We start from the raw sequence: 23,675 nt of genomic DNA, 5'->3' as shown, positions 1-23,675 counted from the left end.
CAGTTGATCATGTGGTAAAAGCCTGCTGTGATTGGCCTTTTACCTTATCACGTGATCAGCTGTATCCGTAGGACACAGCGATCACCGGCAGCGCAGGGTGTGTTACTGGGTTCACATTCTGGGATGCCCTCCCAGAACTAGACAACCACGCTGTAGCCATCTTTTGGCTATAGCATGGTTGGCAAGCAGTTAATCTCACCTCTGGCAGTGTCAGTGTGGCTTCCAACCCAGCAGCTCATTCCCATCCACGCTGAACACATTGCCCCTGGCCCCGGAGCAGAGTGGGAGCCTCTTCCTCTCTTCCACGCCCATCCCCGGCTAAATCACCCCTGGTGCCAGATCCGCATAGGAGCCGTTTCCTCTCGTCCACACCAACCCTGGCCCCAGAGACATGTGGGAGATGTAGTTTGATGGGGGTCCAGTGTGGACGAGATATGGCTGGCCGGTCAGTGTGCGTGGTCCATGTGCGCTCATCTTCCTCTTCTTCCTGGCGTGCCCACTGAGATGGCTCTGCGTGCCAGCACTGGCATGCGTGCCATAGGTTCGACATCACTGGCATACTCTTCTCACAGCGCTTCAATTTTAGGTGATACCGTGACCATAGTTTACACTCACCCTGTGCTCGACCTGATGCTAATTTGATTACGGTTTTTGTATATATTTAACTGTTATTTTATTTTTAAAAGTTCGTGCATGTGATGGGAGTAGAATGTCATCATGTCATCAGGGGTTGGGCTGAGCTAATTTTCTGTTCACTAATTGGTAGATGGTTAGTTTTTGTTTGGAGTGCGCATGTGCGGGCAGACAGAGCGGATGCAGTCTTAACCACTCTGCACATTCCTGGGGCCTTAAGGGGTACTGTCAGCAGCTCCAGCCCCCATTTCTCTCCGCTACTTACCTGGCCTAACTGCGGAGAAGGTGGTGGACCTCCTGATGCCCACCCGACTGGCCAGAAAGTCTGCGGGAGGCTCCTGCGCTGCCAAGGTAAAGAAGGGAGGGGGCAGCAAGATGGCGACCGGCACTGGCTCCCGGAGCTCTAAAGCTGCAGAGGGATTGCAGCCACCACTACAACGGGCCCAACCCTCCTCCTTCAGTCCTGGGACACAAAGTGAGGGCTCCCCTAGCTCACGTGAGTGTTCACCCTGCTCCTCTCGGGTCTCTCTCTAGCCCTGCAAGGTCTCCTTCTCAGGCTGCGGACCTGTCACCAGGTCACGATTCCCAGGCTTCTTCCCTGCTGGATAGGGAAATGGCTGATATATACATCAGCCAAATCAGCGGCCACGATTCAGCTCCTAATTGTCCAGAGGACTCTCCTGCTTATCCATCTGTGCCCCTGCACTATTCAGGGGATTCCGTTCTTATTGCTCGTTTTGCTGATTTACTTCAGAGGGAATTGGAAAAAGCTACCACTAGATTGGCCTCTGACCTGAAACAGGATTTCAGGGAGATAGGAAACCAAATGGGGAATATTGAATCTAAAGTTGATGATACAGTTCACAGAGTGTCTCAGAATTCTAGCAGGATTGTCGACCTACAGGATCGCCTAGATGAAGCTTATACTAAAATAGATGATCTTGAGAACCACGCCCACTGGTACAATTTCCGGATTAGAGGTCTTCCGGAAACTGTTAAAGATATTGCTTCAGTTGCCCCCTCCTTTATGCAGTCAGCGGTGCCGGATACTGACGAAATCCACATGGAAATAGACCGTATCCATAGAGCTCTGGTCTCCTTAAAACCAGATGGGCCTCCTCAGGATGTTATCATTAAACCTCATTTTTTCAGAATTAAGGAGGCGGTGATGTGATATGCCAGGGAACATCCAGATTTGGAACTCGATGGGCACAAGATTCAAGTCTTTGCAGATACTTTTCAAGCTACTATTCAAAAACGAAGGGGGATCAAACCGCTGCTTTCACCACAAATCCAAAGAGAAAGCTGCTATAGATGGAACATTTCACCTACAATTTGCTTATAATGGAAAATCCTACTCCTTTTCTACATTCCCCAAAGGGGAGAACATTTTGCTGAACTTGGGTTTTATTTCCCTTAACCCCTCCTTGAGGAATCAACCCAAAGCTGACAGCCCCCCTCCCTCACTTTCGCCTCTGTGGTCCTCCTCTCCCAGAAAGAAGAAACCTGCTACTCCACGTCAGGTTGCCTTAAGGACTCTGCTGGTTACTAGCTGATTAACTATTTGGAGGGGACCTCTCTGTGGGGCACTGGCCTCCGCCTTCGTTTTTGAATTGTTTTTGTGTATGTCTTGCCCTCTAGTCATATTGACCTTTACCTGTTTATTGGCTTGACTGTTTATATGCCAGATACATTAGTTTTCCGGTGTGGGAACCTTTAATGTCTATGTCTTATAAAGACTCCATGGGGACGGGAAGAGTCTATGCGCTCTACCTAATCGAAAGACTCTCCCCACGGCTTTGCTTTGGTGGAGACTCTTCCGTTCCTTGACCTTGTGTCTGGGATACTTGTTACTTTACGGTTTTATGTTGCATATTGTTATTTTGCCCCTTGTTTGATTCTAGCCATTTCCTGGGCTCAGCATCTTTTGTCTCTTTTCTTTCTTACTTTTTTTCACAGTTTCTACTTGAGGGTCATCTCGGGATTTCCTGTTAGGTCTTGGATACTCGGTATCCCAAACTGGTGGGTGCCTGGGTCGCACTATAGCTGCTTTGAATTTTTTTCAATGTTTACTTTAAGATCTAATAGTTGGGTTGTCCGCTTACTTTCCCATAATGTGCAAGGATTGGGCTCCCCCTCTAAGTGCCTCCAGGTTTTTTCTCGTTATAAGTCCCTTGGAGCTGATATAGTTGCTCTACAGGAAACCCATTTTGCCTCCTCTTTTATACCTAGGTATATTCATAGGGACTTCCCTGTATGCTTTTTTGCTAACGCCTCTGGAAAAAAATGAGGGGTAGCACTCTGTCTAGCCCAACAGCTGTCATTTACTGAAACTAAAAGTGATACGAGATAAGGAAAGGTGATTTCTATAAGTCAAAGGCCATTTAGGGGGAAATCTAGTGACTTTTCTGATTCATTACGGCCCTATCGTGAATCAGGTAGCCTTTTTTCGATCTGTTTCAATCTTAATTTCTGGAATTGGAAGGAAATGTCATTTCAGGGGACTCAAATTTAGCCTTGATAAATCAAAATGCTTGATAAATCGCATGCAGCCAAACTTAAATCCCCTCCCAAACAAAGTCGCGAATTTGCACAACTTTTGTATCGCTATAACTTGATAGATGTGTGGAGAGAGGCCAATCCTACCTCCAGAGACTATGCTAATTTTTCTAGAGCTCACAATCATTATTCGCGCATAGATCACAGCCATCTTCCTAAGGAGATGCAGTCCAAATTACGTTCAGCTAAAATCGTATCGACAACCTGGTCACACCCTGACCTTAGTGATGCTAACACTTTCTACTTTAACTACTAACCTAGCCAAGCCACATTGGCAATTGAATGAGTCCCTTCTTAGCAATGAGTCTATCTGCCTCGAAGTAGTGGAACACTTGAACTCTTACTTTACCATTAATAAAGTGGAAGATACGACCCCTGATATTAACCGGGCAGCTCAAAAAGCCTCTATAAGGGGGGGCGCATGCGCGGCCAGCTCCTGCATGGACGTGCAGTGAAACCCGCTCCGTCCATCAGCCAGACCCGACACGGCTCACACCGGCCCCAAGGGAGCTAAACATAACAGAGAGCAAGGGCAGAGGTGCACAACCCTCCCCAGCTATGCCCCGCCACCGAAAAACCCCGGGACAGCCGGGAAAGCTGACACATTCCTTCTCTGCTGTTCAGGCAGGGATCCAAGATGGCGCCAGCTCTGTGAACGGAGCAAGCAGATCTGAGGAGGATGACGACAGGAGCCAGCAGACAGATCCCAGGCAGCAGTACCCGCTCTATCCAGGGGACCCTGGTGAGTCATCTCCTCCCCTATCCCCCACAACAAGTAGCCCAGCTAAATCACAGACGCTTCACCTGCTTACCACACCCTCATCCATCCATCCCCTCAGGATGCCAACAAGTAGCCCAGCTAAATCACAGACGCTTCACCGGCTTACCAGACCCTCATCCATCCATCCCCTCAGGATGCCAATGAGTTTCCAGTGATAGAGATGTTCCCTGTGTCTGACCAACCTATCTCTGAAATCTGCATGAAAAACATGCTGCACAGCGACCTAACATCATCACTTGCCCAAATTACTACCATGATTCAAAAACAGGACCACAGATTACGCCATATTGAGACAAAGATGGAGGAAATAGTTATAGCCCACAACAACCTGATTGACGCACATGCTGACCACACTTCTGACAACGAACAAATCAATTTGAAACTAGCGGATCTGGAGGATCGTTCCAGGCGCAACAACATTAAATTTAGGGGTATTCCTGAAAATATCACGAACGATGCACTGCTACCCTACATCCAACAATATATGAAATACCTTATCCCGTCTCTCTCAGATGTTGAGCTCACCATAGACCGGGCTTACAGAATCCCAAAACCGTCTTTCCTGTCAGCATCAATCCCTAGGGATATTTTGGCAAGCATCCATTTTTATCACATAAAGGAGAAGATAATGGCAGCAGCCAGAAACCCCCCTCTATTACCATCATCACATGCTAACATCAAGTTAGACACGGACCTTTCAAAAGCTACGCTTCTTAATCGTAAAAAATTGGTTACCATCACTAAAGCCTTACGAAACCATGGCATTGCTTACCAATGGGGCTTCCCCACAAAAACTACTGTCAGACACCAGGGCAGAATTTACACAATTAGAAACCTAGAAGCGGGGATAGATTTACTGAAGACATGGAACATATTACCTGCAGACCCCCAACAATCCACCTCTGCTACTACACAACAGATGGAAGCAGAATAATTTTGGCGCGTTATACCTCCAATTCGCTTCAAATTCCACACCTCTGACGCTCTACTCCACTATATATCATCCACTCAATTAAGATCTGGCGATCGGCCCGATTAAAAATTTTCTTGTTACAAAACACTGTTTGGCATGACCCTGTCAATGGTCAATGCTTGTTCACACCCCCCAGTTTTGAAGTAGCGTACCAAGCTACTCATGTTTCTTGCATTTTACACAAGCCTTTTTTACCCCTCTCCGCATCCCTCACTTCCTGTACCACCAGTCAACCAAACACTTCAACAATTCAATTAAGTCTTCCAAATGAATATGGAACACGGCTTCTGACGCTCCGATCGAGCCAGTTCCGCACGGCCCAGGTTACAAAATTTTCCTCCTCGCACCCGTATCCGTCCAACCTTGATCAACGCCTCAAACACCAACTCTACTACTCCACAAACAGTACCAGGGATCCACATTATGATTAACATAACATTTCTAAATGTTCGTGGCTTAAACTCCCCTTTCAAAAGATCGATGCTCCAAAAGGAAACTCGGACATCTCATGCGGACATTCTTTTCATACAGGAAACACATTTCGCAACATCCAAGACCCCCAAACTACAACTACATCAATTCTCCCACGTCTACATGGCCACCAATCCTAAGAAATGGAATGGTGTACTTACAGCTATAAAGGACACTACACAGTTCCGTTACGACACCCTCTACACTCTAGTGAATGTTTACGGTCCAAACAACAATCAGACCCAATTTCATCGGAAACTCCACACCATTATCTCTTCCCAACAAGGCAGACTTATCATCGGCGGAGATTTTAACGTCATCGGCAACCCACTCCTAGACTCGTCCTCCAACAAAAGATCCCTCAAACAAAATTTCAATCGTTTCCTACATGATCACGACCTTTACGACATCTGGAGATGCCAGCACAGTACCGAAAAGGACTACACCTACTACTCCCCTTCTCACCTATCCTACTCCAGAATTGATTTCTTTATTACAGATAACTGGACTCTACAACACGTAACGTCATCCAACATCGGCACCATCACATGGTCAGACCACGCTCCAATCAACATAATCCTGGACGACTCTCAACACTCAGCACTCCCCCCCATATGGAGACTGAACTCTACTATATTGAAGAACCCAGAGAATCAAAAATATTTATTAGAAGCCCATAACTTATTTTTTTACCTGAATACTACACCTGATATCTCTAGAAGCGCACTTTGGCCTGCTTACAAAGCTTATATGCGAGGCATTCTCATACAACTCAACGCCGAATCAATAAACAGAGATCACAACAAATTGACCAACTTCTAGCTTCCATAAAACTAAAAGAGGAAATTAACAAACAAAACCCCAATACCTCCACATCTGCATCCCTCACCTCAGACAGGAACCAGCTCCGAACCCTTTTACTATATAAATATGACCTCAACCTCCAAAAAACGAAATCACAATTTTACTCCCTAGCTAATAAAGCAAACTCACTTCTAACAAAAATAATCAAAGACGCCTCAAATCTAAAATTTCCTCAATTTTACACCCAACTACCCACGCTTCGCTTACAAATCCAAAGGACATTGCTGACGCCTTTGCAACTTACTACAAAACTTTGTACAATATCAAAGATGACCCAGATACACCCCAACCAACGACACTGTCCATACAAAACTTCTTAACTACCACTAATCTACCCCATCTTACTCCATTACAACTCACCTCTATATCTATCCCATTTTCTCCCATGGAGATAGAGAATACGATAAAAACCTTACCCCTTAATAAATCTCCAGGGAACGATGGCTTTACAAACAAACTTTATAAAACCTTTGCCCCTAATCTTACACCACACCTAACCGCTTTCTTTAACCATGCCGCATCTACAGGTACATTCCCTAATGAAATGTTGCAATCCATAGTCACAACCATCCCAAAACCCGGCAAAGATCCCCAACTTGTTCAGAATTACAGATCGATTTCACAACTTAATACAGATTTAAAACTTTACGCCAAACTAATAGCCCAAAGATTGCTCCACCACCTACCCACAGTAATCCACCCAGACCAAGTAGGATTTGTTCCTGGTCGTCAAGCGCCAGATGCAACGAGGAGACTCATTTCTCTTCTACATACGTTAGAAACCACTAAACGACCCTCCCTACTTTTATCCCTTGACGCTGAAAAAGCATTTGACCGAATTCACTGGCACTTTATGAAACTCACGCTTCAAAAGTTTGGAATCACAGACTGGATGCTATCGGCAATCCTTGCCCTTTATTCCAACCCCTCAGAGAGAGTGCTAACCAACAGTACGCTATCACAGATTTTCCACATCTCCAATGGTACCAGACAGACAAGGTTGCCCCCTATCCCCCATAATCTTCACTCTACTTATTGAACCATTAGCCTCAAAACTCAGAGATGACCCAGCATTCACAGGAATCTCCCATCTCAAAAGAAAACACAAAATTAGCCTATTAGCAGATGACATAATACTAATGATTACCAATCCACACAAATCAATCCAAACGATCCAAACACATCTTCAAAAATACTCAGAAGTATCATACTACCAACTCAATGCACCCAAATCCTCTATATTAAATCTTAATATACCTACTAAGCTACAGAAAATACTCCTCAAACGCTTTCCCTTCTCCTGGAAACACCACAGCATCCTTTATCAGGGAATTAAACTCACCACCTCGACAGAACAACTTTACATCTCAAATCATAAACGACTACTCAAATCCATCCCTCAAGAACTTAAAAACCTACGCACGTGCACATTAATGAAATTGGGAAAAGTAGCTGCTCTAAAAATGTGTATACTGCCCAAAATCCTTTACATCTTTCGCAAACTTCCGATCCCCAATGCTCCCAATCCCGTCCCCAGTGCTCTCTTCTCCAAACTACAAACAATACTTGCCAAATTCCTCTGGAACTCAAAGAAACCCAGATGTACAACAACCCTCCTTATACGCCCAACCTCTAGAGGAGGGGCAAGTCTTCCACACTTAAAATCATACTATAATGCTGCAATTATAGACCAACTCTACTTTTGGTGGCACCCAACTATCAAAAAAACATGGACCACTACAGAAACACTTCCCCATCTTTAATCACCACTACGTAACATTCTGTTCCTACCACAACCTTCTCAACCCAGAAATCTACCCAAACACCCTTGCATCCGGGCCTCCATACAAGCCTGGTATGACCTCTTATTATGTAACTCACCAGATTCAAAAACAATACCTACCCCGATCACTGTGCTACACTTTCTTACCCCTTCTTTGAACCTCCTACATTGGGAAAACCAAGGTATATTCTGTATACAAGACCTTTATACAAACAACAAAATAGACTCCTTCCCAACCATCCAAGAGAAGTTTCACATCCCTGACAGTGAAATCTTAACATACTTAAGGATAGCTCATTCCTTACAAGAGAGGAATATTCCGTATCATTTGAAGGTTCCTACTACCGCGTACCTCTTTTTTAATAAAGCGCAATACCCTAAGAAAGGAATTTCAACCTTTTACACGCTTATATCCAGGTCTCTGTTTACCCTACAATCCACCTCTCTATCTAGCTGGGAGAAAATTTTCTCACAATCAATTCAACCCCACACATGGGAAAACACCTTCAACATCACACAGAGCATCTAGATGTAGCTCCCACTGGGAATCGTACATGATAATCTTACACCAGTGGTATTTTACACCTGTCAAACTCTCTTTATATTACCCCCACCATTCATCTGCTTGCTGGAGACAATGCGGAGAAATAGGATCAACCCTACATATACTTTGGACCTGCACATCTCTAAGATCGTACTGGAACAGTATCTTCCACTTGATCTCATCAGTTGATGGAGCCCAAGTGGCTCCAAATCCTGCTCTCGCACCTCTCCATATAGGAATCGACAAATTCAGTACCAAATCCTGTACCATCATTACCCACATATTAGCAGCTGCAAAACTTAACATCACTAAACTATGGAAATCTTCCACAACTCCTCTCTCTGCCCTTATAGCGGACCTGAATTTCCAATGTGATATGGAAAGAAGATGGGCCCTCAATAATTCCTTCCATCACAAATTCAATACCCAATGGTCTCAATGGCTACAAAACCCCAACTGCTCTATAAGATGATAATATATACATAGATATGTAATACTGAGACCCTTTTGTCCTAGACTGGTGTCCCCCTTTCCCCCCCACCCCCCCTCCCCTGTCCTGCTCCACCTTTCACAATATTTCACACCTAATGGGTTCACACTAAACAAACAACACCTTTTGAGACACTTGATATTTGCTCATATATCCCCAGCCAATTGGTGGAGAATTTCTTTTTCATTTGATGTATATACCCAATTGTGAACCGCACTGATATATACTATTTTGTATTGTATTAAAATCTTTCAATAAAAACATTTGAAATAAAAAGCCTCTATAGGAGGTTTTTTTTATCCAACCATTCTCTAGACTTAAACAATCCCGCCAAGAGTTGACTTCTGTCAAAACTAAGGAGTATGAAGCTTTAATAGCCCAACACAAAACTGCCCCAACTCTGGACTTGTTACTTGTTAAGGTGGTGCAAGCTCGTTTAGAACTTTACCAATTCGGGGGGGCGTGTCCAAGATGGCGACCGGAGCGGCCGCATAATCCGGAGCTCCGGTGCCGTGCTTTTAGATCCGCGGCCATCCGAGCGGCAGCGGGTCACGGAGTGCCGGCGGAGGACCCGGGTAGTATCCCTGACCCCGGGGAGTCGGAACCCGGGTGATATTTCCGCCCCTCGTGGCGGCTGACGTCCGCGGCCTGGTGCGGCCGCGCGGGCCGGGGCTCCGGCGCCGCCCATCAGCTCTCCCATCCGCACCTGCTACCATCCGGTGCCGAACTTTTAAGTCCGCTGCCATCCGTGCAGCAGCGGGTCACAGAGTGCCGGCGGAGGACCCGGGTGGTATCCTTGGTCCCGGGGAGTCGGGGCCCGAGTGATATTTCCGCCCCTCGTGGCGGCTGACGTCCGCGGCCTGGTGCGGCCGCGCGGGCCGGGGCTCCGGCGCCACCCATCAGCTCTCCCATCCACACCTGCTGCCATCCGGGCTGTGGGAGATCGCCTGGGAACATCCGCGGCGCCCTCTGCATTGCTGGGACTGGGGGAGAGACGCCACTGAGCCTTGCTGCTTCCCGCGGTGGCGGCGGCCTACATCACCGGTCTGGAGCCTCCATCTGGTCACAGTGAGTGGGGGATGCAGGTGCCCTCTTATTATTAGCTCCCCCCGCAGTGACCTGGGAGTGGGCCTCACGTTGCTGACCCCGGAGCCTGCTATCTCCTGTACCCACAGCCCCTGTTGGGCTCAGAGGCCTACTGGGGCCTTGATATTACCCCGTGGAGTGTCTCCCTGGAGGGCCCTGTGCTTGGTGTTGGAGGTCCTCTGCCTCCCACTTGTCCCTCTTGTGTCCTAGATTGGGATCTGGTGCCATCATCCTGCTCCGGTGTGCTATATCTGCGTGTTACTGTGATCTATGTCCTCTCTACCTCTCCATGACTTGCTAATTATCTTTACAATATAATGTTCTCGCAGATGAATCTAACCGCATTCATGTAACTACAACCCTGAACCTATTTTGGGCGTTATAGGTCCCCTGGGGTTATAATCTCCATTCCTTATCCTATTTTCAGTTGATCACCCCCAGGAGACTCCCTGTATGCCGTCCACAAAAAAAAAAAAGGGACAAGCCCAGAAGTCCCTCACAACATACCTACTTAAGGCACACGAACTTTGTAACATGTCTCCAGTCAATACAGAGCGAGCATCCCTGTCCGATCCCACGCAGGATACCACCGCTCCCTTATCGGCCTTGGTCAGTGAAAATACACAGCAACTTACAAAAGGGGACTTGGAGTCCTGCTTGGAATCTATGTACGCCAAACTAGCCGCCAAATTTCAATCAGAATTGCATAAAAGCACCAATGTTCTCTCTCAGGAAATAGCCACATTGGGCTCCAGGACAGACCGCTTAGAAACCAAACACGATGAACTTAGCCTGGCCTATGGTGAACTTTCCAGAGAGCATGATCATTTACAAACGGCCTTTTCTCAACTACAGGCGCAGGTGGAGGACCTTGATAATCGCAATCGCAGGAATAATCTGCGAATCAGGGGAATCCCGGAGTCTATGTCTGACCTCTCCTTAATCGTGACCAAATTATTTCAATCACTCCTCCCGGATCGTGACCCTGGGTCTTTTGCCTATGACCGCATCCATAGAGCCCTACGCCCTAAACCTCCTACTGACAAGCCACCTAGGGATATTGTCCTGTGCATGAGGGACTTTTTGACCAAAGAGGAAATACTCAGAGCTGCTCGCAATACCCCTACGATCTCCTTTGAAGGCTCGGTCTTACAAATCTTTCCGGATGTTTCCCCGGCCACGTTGGAGAAGCGTAGAAAAATGAAAGAAATCACAACGGTCCTGTTCTCAGCTCGGATTCGCTACAAATGGGGCTTTCCCTTTAAGTTGATTGTTCCACATAATGGGAGCACATATATAGCTACATCTCCTTCTGAAGGTAGAGCAATCTTGGCCAAACTGGGCCTAGCGGATGCCCCATCACCTCAACGTCCACCCTCCACCCCTCGTGTCTCTCCCATTTGGCATACCCCATCTCCACGGAGAGATAGAAGGAGAGTCAGACAGGATCCGGGTTGATAGGTCCATTCTCACTTGCCTATTACCTATTGTTTGACAGTCCTTTGTCTTGCCTATTGTCTTTTATGACTTTACCGAGAATTGAGACACAGGGATTTTGTTTCTTACATCTTACGCTGTCAGGATGTGTATTTCTATGGTTACTGCTATGTTAATTTTATAATCCTGAGTAATATATGTGTGCCTTGCATTGATAGCTGGACGAGTTAAGGTATAACAAGGGTCTTTGGTCCCTTTTAATTGCGCCCATTGGTTTATGGTTCCACAACTCTTTGACACGTTACCCCACCCTGCCTCCTGACATGGCCGGAAGTGTCGCTGCCCGATTGAGGGGTGGCAGTTCCGTTTTCCATGTTTTAGGGAGACAGGGTTTGGGCCCAATTGGCCCCTTAATATTTGAACTTTTTGTTTTATCAGGTATGACAAATTTTCAGCCTGATCCATGTTCTTTAGTTACCTTATTTGTAGGAGCTCTTCAACTCTCCTCTCTATTGTTTTTTGTCTTCTCTTTTTTCAACACTTTAGTGCATGAGGATTGTGTTGTGTCAGTCTATGGACATCATGGCCCCCATCTTGGGGCCGAGGGGTCCCCTGGGCTGGTTCTACCACCTGTACGTCTGTCTGCTATAGACCTGCGGATCTCTATGTCTAGCCAATTAATTTTAGGGGATATCTTTGTAATGTATACTTTTATGATGATAGTAATAAGCTCTGTTTGCTATGGTAATTCAATGTATTTCGCATAATGTCCAGGGTTTCAATTCGCCAAACAAGCGCAAAACGGCCTTTCTTCAATATAAACGACTGGGAGCCAAGATTATCTTATTACAGGAAACACATTTTGCAGCTGCAAAACACCCGACATATTTTCATAGATCTTATAGGCAGGGGTATTATACCCTGCATTCCTCCAAGAGTAGGGGCGTAGCCGTCTTTTTACATAATTCATTCCCCTTTGAGGTTCAACATGTGTATCGTGATCCGGACAGTAGGTTTATCATTCTTAAAGGCACCCTTTCAGGTCGAGAACTTACTATTGCTAATGTATATGCACCGAATTCAGCTCAAGCTACCCTTTTTTCAAAATTTTTTGGTACTCTGGATAGGTTTTTGTCCCCTCATCTCTTGGTGGGTGGGGATTTTAATCTGGTGGCAAATCCTCTTTTGGACCGTAGTTCCCCCTCGCATTCTTCCCAGGCTTTCCCAAAATCCCTTACTAAGAAATTAGATACCCTTCAGTTGGTGGATGCCTGGAGAGCGCACAACACCGGAGCCAGGGATTACACATTTTATTCCCATCCACATGACTCTTATGCTAGATTAGACTATATATATTGTACCCCAATTTTACTAGCTAATTCTAAGGTAGCTTGCATTCATTTGAGCCCCTGGTCGGATCACAGTATTGTGGCCTTATCTATCACATTTGTGGGATTGGCACCTACTCCTTTCTCTTGGAGACTTAATGATTCTATGCTAACCGATATCGACTCTCGCCAGGAAGTGGTTTCATCTATTCAGGAATATTTTCAATCTAATTTAACCCCTGATATTTCCCCAGCCACACTCTGGGTAGCCCACAAGGCGGTCCTACGAGGCCGACTTATCTCCATGGCCTCATCCAGAAATAGAAAACGTTGGCAGCAAATACTACTTCTAACCCGAGAATTAGAAGCACACTATAGAAGCCATGTCGCTAATCCATCTCTGCTTAATAAACAGCTACTGTCCCAAAAGCGCTTGGAACTGAATGCCCTGCTTTCCCAAAAAACTGAAAAGGCCCTTCGCTGGTCGAAGGCCTCATTCCTATTACATAGTAACTCGGCATCTACCATGTTTGCAAGGAAGTTGAACCACTCTCTGCGCCCCCCACACGTGTATAAATTACGCACAAATTCGGGTGCTATCTCATCTCTACCTCAGGAAGTCTTGGGTATTTTCGAACATTTTTATTCAAAACTACTAGCTCCTCCGCAGTCGGATTCTGTCCCTCTGTCGGACTCTTGGCTGGACTCTATACCCCTCCCTGCCCTTACACCCTCTCAGATTGTCACTCTTAATGCCCCCTGTACTTTAGAGGAAATAACATGTGCGATAGGCGCGCTCAAGCGCTCTACTACGCCGGGTCCTGACGGATTTACCGCTAGCTATTATAAACATTTTGCCTCTACATTGGCTCCATACTTGATAACTTTATTTAATGATGTTTTGCAGGGGGGTAAGTTCCCTGAGGAGATGTTATTGGCTAACATGTCTCTAATACCCAAGCCACAGAAGGACCACTGTTTGCCACAAAACTATAGACCAATCTCAGTCATGAATAATGATCTAAAAATATTTAGCCGTATTTTGGCGGACCGGTTGGCCCCTATCATTTCCTCTTTGGTCTCTCCAGACCAGTCGGGTTTTATTCCTGACAGATTTATTACAGATAACATTCGTCTCACTCTAAATGTTATTCAAGACGCCAATTTACATTCCAAAGAGGTTCTGTTGATGAGTTTGGATATAAACAAGGCCTTTGATAGTGTTCTTTGGCCCTACTTGTTCTCTTTGCTACAGAAAATGGGCTTTAGTGAGGGGTTTTTGGCAGGCATACATGCCCTGTATGACTCTCCTAAAACGAGAATTAGGCTTCCTGGCTGTAACTCTGACTTCTTTACATTGGGTAGAGGTACCCGCCAGGGCTGTCCTCTTTCACCCCTTTTATTTGCGCTGGTGTTGGAACCTTTGGCATTGGCGATTAAATCACATTCGGATATTTCTGGCTATTCATTATTAGTTTCACATTTTAAATTGAGCATGTATGCTGATGATGTTATGCTTTTTATTACTAACCCGTTGACTTCTTTACCTAACTTGTGTGCTGTATTGAACGATTTTGCCAAAGTGTCAGGTCTCACCGTTAATTTTACCAAATCTGTGATCATGCCTGTTAATGTTCCTGACTCCCTAGGTGCATCTCTCCGTAGTTCTTTCCCATTTCGCTGGGTCAAGGACAGGATATCCTATCTGGGGATTAACCTCACTCCCAGATACTCGGATATATTTGCGGCTAATTATCCACCATGTGTATCGCGTCTCTCTACTCTACTGAAGATCTGGCATGGTTATCATATCTCCTTTCTGGGTAGAGTCACGGCGGTTAAAATGAATATTTTGCCCAAATTGCTTTATCTTTTTAGAGCACTTCCAGTTCCGGTCTCAAAAACCTTTTTGGATCATTTTCAGCGGACTATTAATAATTTTATTTGGGGAAATAAGCATCCACGTTTTGCCTCATCCATTTTGTATCGCTCACAACGGTCGGGAGGTCTCGGTCTTCCTAACTTTTGGCTATATTACCTCTCGGCTCGTTTTGCGCAATTGTCACAATGGGCTACTATTAACTCTCAAATCCCGTGGATCAAGTTTGAGTCTCAGTCGATACGCCCTTTTTATTTACCGGGAATTTTATGGTCTAACATCTCCCCCCGATCGACTGTTTTTCATAACTCCATAGTGGCTCACTCACTGACGCTTTGGTCCAAACACAAATCTAAATTGGGTTTAGTCTCTTCTATTCCCCCAGGTGTGTCATTTTTTGGTGATCCTACTTTTGTTGTAGCCTTTTCTTCCCCTCATATGTTTCGTTGGTGGTATGATCGATCTTTTATCAGATTGTCTGATTTCCAAAGAGGAGGATCTTATATTACTTTTGATATGCTGCGCGTGTTGTTTGATGTTCCTCTTCGCGAGTACCTTCGATATAGACAGATTAGGCACTTTTTTAAAGCGCACTTTGGCCTTGCCCCATCCTCTCCGATTTCCTTTTTTGAACGTGTCAGCCGTGACTCTCCCAGGGGTAGGGGTCTTATCTCAAATCTTTATCACCAATTTTTGATCTGTCTTTTTCATGCTCCCCCTTTGTACAGACGAAAATGGGAGGAGGATTGTGGCGTCACTTTTTCGGATGAGGATTGGGATTCCATGGTGGATAATATATGCAAGAGCTCTAGGTCTCTTTCGGTTCGTGAGACGGCCCTTAAAGTTCTAACCAGATGGTATTATACCCCGTCAAGACTACATGTACTGTTTCCACAAACGTCCCCTCTATGTTTTCGGGGCTGTGACTGCACGGGTACTTTGGTTCATATATTTTGGGATTGCCCGACCATATCTTTGATCTGGCGTAGGATTTCTGAGATCGCTACCTTATTGTCGGGCGCCCCGATACGATTGTCCATGCAGACCTGTTTGTTGGGGGCCCATATCCCAGGGGTCTCTGACGCCAATCTGAGATTGATACACACATTATGTATTGCCACTTTATGGTCTATTGCCCTACATTGGAGGTCCAATGTTGTTCCCTTAGACTCCGTTTTACACAGAATTGACACTGTAATGCTTATGGAACGCATTCATTATACCCTACTGGATAAGCTGCACTTATATGATAAAAAATGGGAGTCATGGAGAGATTGCAGACACTTATTACATGCTTAATAACATCCCCAGTAAAAGTTGGCTGGCATGTACTATTGACAGGTGTATCACCTAACCTATTTTGTCGTTTACGTACTTCATGCACTTGTAACTTCCTCTTTTTTTTCTTATCTTCTTTGTTATGTTAATATACCTTTATGTATTGTACTTTTCAAAAGTGCCTTGTTTTTGCTGACAATATCACTTTTAAAATGTGCTGTTGTTCTACTGTCTACACTTGTACAATAAAATCGTTTGTAAACAAAGAACTTTACCAATTCAATACGGGGTAATTTTACACCTTCCTGCCCAGGCCAGTTTTCAGGTTTCAGCACTCTCACACTTTGAATGACAATTGCGTGGTCATACAACATTGTACCCTAACTAAAATTTTATCATTTTCTTCACACAACTAGAGCTTTCTTTTGGTGGTATTTAATCACCGCTGGGGTTTTTATTTTTTGCTAAATTAACAAAAAAAAACAAAAATTTTGAAAAAAAACACTTGTCTTTCTTTGTTTCGGTTATAAAAGTTTGCAAATAAATAATTGTTCTTCATAAATTTAGGCCAAGATGTATTCTGTTACATGTCTTTGGTGAAAATAACCCAAATTAGGATGTATTTTTTAGTTTGTAGGGAAGTTATAGAGTTCACAAACTATGGTATAGATCTGAATATTGATCAATCCTGAAGTACTGACGGCCAATCTAATTTGTTGAGGTCCAAGAATGTCAGAACAGTACAGATATCCCCCAAATGGCACCTTTTTGCAAAGTAGAAAGTCCAACGTACTTCATAAGAGGCATGGCGAGTTTTTTGAAGTTGTATTTTTTGTCATAATTTTTCGGAAAATTAAAAAATTAAAAAAATTAGTTTCACTATTTTCTTTTTACATATTGTCACCAGTGCAGTACAGCATCATCATATAACTGGCATGGCGGTGATCAGGGACACTGACTGGTGACAGTATGAAAAAAATATATATATTTTTTTTTTATTACATTTTTTTTCTTTAAGATTTTTTTTTCATATTTCACTATGACCAAAGTTGTACAATGTTACCATAGTAACATTGTACTACTTTGGGGAAGTGAAAAGTATTTTTTTTTTTTACACAATTTGCTTATAGCAAAGAATTACTTTGCTATAAGCAAGCATTTACCTGAATGACATTGATTCATTCAGGGTTTTTTTTTTTTTTGTGCTTAGTTGTGATTTGGCCACAGCTAATCACATGACATGTGCATGTGATTAGCTGTGACCATTCACAGCTAGACACTAGTATACAATGGATGGCATGAATGAAGCCATCCATTGTATACAATTGTCATGTGACCTGCTGTGATTGGTCACAGCAGGTCACATGGTACCGGCAACGGGGGCCGATACTCAGATCTGTCATCGGCCGTGTCCGAGGTACATGTCAGGGCAGGAGCTGAGGAACGGACAGGCAGGCCTAACAATGTAACGCACTGGCTGACGACAACCACCACCCACAGACCAAAGTCCCTCAGGGCGCGGAGTCTAAGTCCCAGGCTGCCCTTCACCAGGGCCCCTGATGGTGGGGATGGACTTGACGCAGCCAGGAACCAGGTCGCGGCCCCCGAGACACCTCAGCTGCGGTAATGGCCGCCGCCAATGGCGTGTAGCTGGTGGAAGAGACAAAAGAGTAGTCAGACAAGCCGGGGTCAACAACAACAGGACAGAACAGTACAGGACAGCAGACGAGAATCACAGGTCACGAGCCGGGTTCAGCAACAGAGGGTCAGATCAAAGGAGAATACAAAGAATAGTCAAGACAAGCCGAATCAGATACCAGGAGAGTCACGAGAGTCAGAACAGAGTAACAGCAACACAAAGACACAAGACACAAGTGCAAAGAGCATGTGCGGGCCACAGGCTTATATGTCATCAGCCACACCCCTCTGGAGGATGGGCCACAGAAACCTGAAGGCATAAAAGGGCTCCCATCATGCACAGCAGAATCCAAGATGGACACCAGCACATGAAGTAACATAACCACAGGAGGTAGGACCTTGACAGTACACGGCCGGTGAGAGATCGTGCCGCTGCGCGGCTCTGCAGGAGCGCAATCTGCGCATGTGCAGGAGGACGCCATATGGCGTCAACGGAACGCTGATGACATTTGCCGACCGCTATTCGGCAAATGGTTAATCTTCGTCTTACCACGAAAGCAGAAAAACAGATATGTTGGATGAACCATAAATTCTTCACATGGCGAGACAAACCAGGTTCTCTCTTAGTGTGTAAACTTTCCCCCAAGCATACCTATTTGGCGCTTCCTAAGCTTAGGCTTCCAGGTGGGGGTCATATCTCACAGGATCCTCAGAAGATCCTTCAGGAATTTCATAATTTCTATGCTACTTTATACAGTCAACCCCAGCCTGTTGAACCTTCTCTGCTTCAAGATTTTTTGGGGTCCTTACAGCTTCCATCCCTTGTAGAGGTCCACAGGGAACTTATGGAACAACCTATCACTAGCGAGGAGCTCAGCAAAGTTATTAAAATGCTAACGTCACATAAACCTCCAGGCCCCGACGATTTACCGAATATTTACTATAAAATCTTTTCTGAACTTCTCCCCCATATGGCCCATTACTTCAATGCTTTAAGGATGGTGTGATCCCTTCAGATGAAAACAAAGCATATATTAGCGTCATTCCTAAACCTAATAAGGACTCTACCGATATCCTCAATTATCGGCCTATTTCACTAATTAATTGTGACCTGAAAATTCGGACAAAAAACTTTTGGCCCTGCGTCATAATTCATTTTTGGCGCAGTATGTTCACAAAGACCAGCTGGGTTTCATATCTGGTCGCCAAACAATGGATCCAAATTGTCGGTCCATCGCCCTGATTTCCGTTGTAAATGGGAACTTTGGACCTTCATAAAGCTTTTGATAGTTTAACCTGGGAATATTTGTTTACTACTTTGCAAACTTTCGGATTTGGTCCTGCATTTCTCACACATTTGCAGTCACTATACAATGCTCCCTTGGCTCAAGTTTCCATTAGAGCTTATAGATCTTCCGTGTTCCCAATTAGACACGTCACTAGACAAGGTTGTCCACTCTCTCCACTGCTCTTTGCATTAGCGATAGAACCCTTAGCTATGGTGATCCGTTCTCATCCCAGAATCCATGGTGTCCACTGTGCACATCAGGAACATAAATGCGCTTTATTTGCTAACAATGTCCTAATGTATATTACCTCCCCTTTGACCACTGTACCTAATCTACGATCTCTTTTGCACCACTTCTCTGACCTTTCTGGGCTCTCCTTAATTCCTCAAAAAAACTACAACATTTAAATGTTTTGTTACCCTCTTTTAAAGGACAAAAGCTTAGAACTACATATAACTTTCAATGGGCCGGCAATTCTTTGCCCTATTTAGGGATTCATTTGACTGCTCCTATTGAGACTCTATATCAAGCGAATTATCCCCCCCCCCTTTTTAAACAACTTAAAGATAATCTTCGTTGTTTGGCTGCTTACTATATATCTTGGTTTGGCAGGATCAACTCAATTAAAATGATGTTTTTGCCCCGATAGCTATATTTTTTTTAGGACCTTACCGATACCAATTCTAAGTCGTGAGCTGCAACACCTACAAGCTAAGGTGCTTTGTTTTATTTGGAACAATAGAAGGCCTCAGATGAACCAGAAGACACTATATGCTTTAAAATCACAAGGTGGAATTGGTCTACCTAATCTTCAAGCATATTTCCAAGCTGCCCAAATTGCTTAATTGGCCTATACTACTGCTAAAGGATCTGCTCCCCTCTGGGTTTCTATTGAAGCTCTCTCTTGCCATCCTTTAGTGAACGGTTCCTTACTTTGGCTCCCTAATCAAACTTGCCCTCCTATATTATGTCCCACTCTGTCTTTCTCATTGACAGTCTGGGATAGACGCAAACCATTAGCTCCTTCGCACACGCCTTTAGCGCCTGTTTTTTGTAATCCTGAATTCGTACCCGGTCTAGTTCTAGCCCCGTTCCAATGGTGGATCAATAAGGGGTTAATACGGATAGGAGACTGCCTCCAGGGAGACCGAATTTACTCTTTTCAACACTTTAAAGAGAAATTGCAGATACCTCATACCGAAATCTTTATATACAATCAAATAGTCTTTTATCGGCTTGAAAATTGTGTTATTAGATGGACCACCCATTCTCACCAATTTCGAACTTTCATGCCAGAATACAAATTTCTCTAGAGGCCGTATTTCTACAGTGCACACCCTTCTCACTGATCCGAGTTGTAAACTTCCCTATATGGATCAATGGGAACAGAACCTGAATGTTAATTATGATTGGCAAGACATAGGCTTTGCATTATCTAAAGTTTCTATCAATACCATCAATTGAAGCAAATTATAAAAACACGTTTGCGATGGTATTTGGTCCCAACCTGGATTGCGAGGATGCATCTGTAACAGCGTATACCCAGAGATGGACACGGTTCAACCATTTTTGCTTCAACCTCCATCTTGGCAAAGGGATTAACCATCCTGACAAATATATTTCTCCTTCATTCTTCCCCCCTCCCTCCTTAGAGAGGCCCAGCGACATTTGGCCAGTATGTGTGTAAGTTGGGAATGTCACAGTAGGGTCATAGGAGCTATAAAGCCCCCCAAGGGAGCCAGGGCCTCCTTGTCCAAAGAACCTACAAATTGTAACACCTCGGAAGAGATAAGGCAAGCTTTCCCAGGAGTTGAAAAAGATTCCAACCTAATAAACCTAACTCAGCGTAGGTGACAGAATCAGATAAACACTTTTGAAAATCCATTTCTACCCTATGTCTCATATCTTGGAAAATGAGAGACTTACATAAAAACCGGACCTATTGTCAGATTGGCCACAAGCAGGCAAACAGTTTGATAGGTCACTCACATTGTCTTGGATACATAGGAAAACAGAAAAGTAGATCTCGTGAACCGTACAGTGTATAATTTCATAATTCATATCTAATCAATCCTCCGACGTGTCTGCATAATAATTTACCCGCGGGTGGAATGTCACTTGTGCAGCTGGAAAGTTATGGGCCAAAATATGAGTTAGGGGAGATTTTGGCTCTGGTTGAGGTATCCCCACCCTGGTCCTTGACTTCAGAGACACCCCCTGCTGGGGATTACAAAATAGGCTGTCAGGCCTAAGAGTCTTAGTTGAAGACGTCTCCCATTTTAACATCAATACCACCTGGGGAGACCCCTGCCCTTTTGCTCTGAAACTTGGGTCTGCTAACCCAGGACTTTGGCAAGTACATTAACCCTTTCGTCTCTCTGATATCTCTTTGCTGTGCTGCTAGTCTCTGTATGTTTTATCTATCTATATATAAATATATATATCTATATATATATCTATAGAGAGAGAGAGAAAGAGAGAGAGAGATTTCTCCTTCACAGATATAGATATATCTCTATATCTTAGTTACATTTTTTCTGTAAATATTTTTATTCCACCCGTTTGACCTTTTAGCAATAAATCTTCCCTTCTGAAAGTGTTGAACTGTTTCTGTAGCGCTTTATTGCAATTTACAAATTCCTGCCTCTAAAGAGAACGCGACTGTGTTTGTTTAACCCTCTGTATAACCGTGTTATACAGACGATTACCTTAATCATTATAGTGTTATACCTGATATCGCCGAGTTTCCACTTTCTCTGTACAAAAAGGAGGTGGTGGCAGTGTGAAGGGTTAATTGCGTAATTAACCTGACCCAGTAACAATCGCTCAAGCTGCCGGTACATCGATTGTGGTCCAATTAACTGGAAAATCGTTGTGCAGGATGCAGCTGGGTGTGGCACTGTTACGCACGTGACATCGCAGTTTTAGATCGGCTAGTCCTTCGGTCACGAGTTTGTTGAGGTGATCTGGGGTCTGACGCCACGTTCATGACAGCATCCATCTGCCTCACCAATGTGCTTTTGGAGTTGTGGCCAAATGGTATCACGTCTGTTGGCAATGTCCGATAGCAACCAGATTTTGGATCCACGTTTAACTTTATCTACACAGTGACGGAGGTGAATGTTCGTAGATCACCAGAGAAAGCCCTTTTTCATAAATTCCCAAATATGGTTCCAAAAAATAAAAAATCCCTTAAATTGCTTACCTATATGTTATTGACAGCGAGAATTACTATTGATAGACATTAGAAGAGATCAATTATCCCGTTTGATTAGGTTAAGTATAAATTGAATCATGATTATAACAGACTCACCTGTATTCTACACAATGATACTAACAAATTTGATAAAACATGGGACCAGTGGATTCAATACATTTCCGTGCCTTGATGTTTCCCAATTTGACTCTCTCCTTTCCTCGTTCCTACCTCTTTTTCATACTTTATACTATCCCTTTTATTTTTTTCTCTCTCTTCTCTGGGGCTAGTTGAGAGTACTCCCTAGTCACTGTAGAACATTTGTCATGTTTTCAACAACACTTGTTCTGTGTGCTTCTTAGGTTTACTAACACTGGTTTTCTCCCTTACCCTTTATCACAGCCCCTGACTTTCACTCTCCCTCCCTCTTTAGCCTTCCTTTCCCCCTTGCCTTACCACTACCTTAATTACCTGTATATGGTCGGATTAATGCTGGAAACTATTCATTTGAATTACCCAGTTGTTTTCACACAGATTCTCAGGTTTCCTAATGTATGTCCTCTGTTTGTTAAATCATGTGTTTTTTTGCGCTATTTGACATCTACTTTTATGACATGACATTTGTCTATTGCACTATATGCAATTTGAAAATTTTTCACTAAAAACTATTGGAAAATAAATAATTTCTTTTCTGTAGTACAATTTGTCACGTGTCTGATGAAGGGGTCCTGCAAGGCTGCGATAACAATGTGATCACTGAGTAAAGCTTTGGACCCATTCTGGAGATCCATGGTGTGCTGGTGACATTCTCTCCATCTGACTATTTGACTTACACACACAGCCATTAGTTCAGAAGCATTTTCATTGGGAATAGTGTGTTTAAATGTGGATCAGATCACATTTTATGGCAAATTACTACAGAAAACTAGTTAATTCCAAGGGGTTCACATACTTTTATTTGCCACTGTAAATTATCTTTTATCCTTTATATCTGCCCAACTCAACATTTAGCATGGTTATATTTTCAGGTAACCCCCTCTGACGAATCCTTAGGTTTGCCTTGTGTGCCCAGATTTAAATGTCTTTGATCTTGGTACATAGGTCAGTCCTGGCCTCCTTGGCTTCCCATTCAGCTTTGTTGATTTCTAAAGAGTCGCTAGAGTAGTAATATGTGCTCTAGTCTGGATCATCAGTTTAGTAAAGCCAAGGACCGCAACAGCAAGCTCTGTCCTTTAGATTTTATGGAAACATTAGACAAGCTCTGTGGTAAGTGAAATTTTAGCACCAGCAAAGTCTGCAACAGTTCTGTTCTATTCACGCCTGGCAAAATAAGAGCAAAAATAAGGCGCCATGTTGGATGAAGGGTACCTGGAAGATCCCCTAAAGATCTGTTACAGGGTCAAGGCCAGTGTGGATGAGACCTTTTTTAAGTTTCTAGTCTTTCCT

The 23,675-nt window shown here is 44.1% G+C and overlaps 1 protein-coding gene across 4 annotated transcripts in view; it reads right to left on the bottom strand.

Moving 5' to 3' along the window:
- The window catches only part of LOC149451932 (cathepsin F-like), a 492,728-nt gene that overhangs the window by 358,373 nt on the left and 110,680 nt on the right, over nucleotides 1–23,675 (bottom strand). The window lies entirely within an intron of this gene.

Source organism: Staurois parvus, unplaced genomic scaffold, assembly GCF_062004578.1.
Source record: "Staurois parvus isolate SC_StPar_1 unplaced genomic scaffold, SC_StPar_1.0 ptg000505l, whole genome shotgun sequence".
Taxonomy (NCBI): Eukaryota; Metazoa; Chordata; class Amphibia; order Anura; family Ranidae; genus Staurois; species Staurois parvus.
Note: the sequence above shows the minus strand (reverse complement) of the source record. Positions and strands in the feature narration are given on the sequence as shown.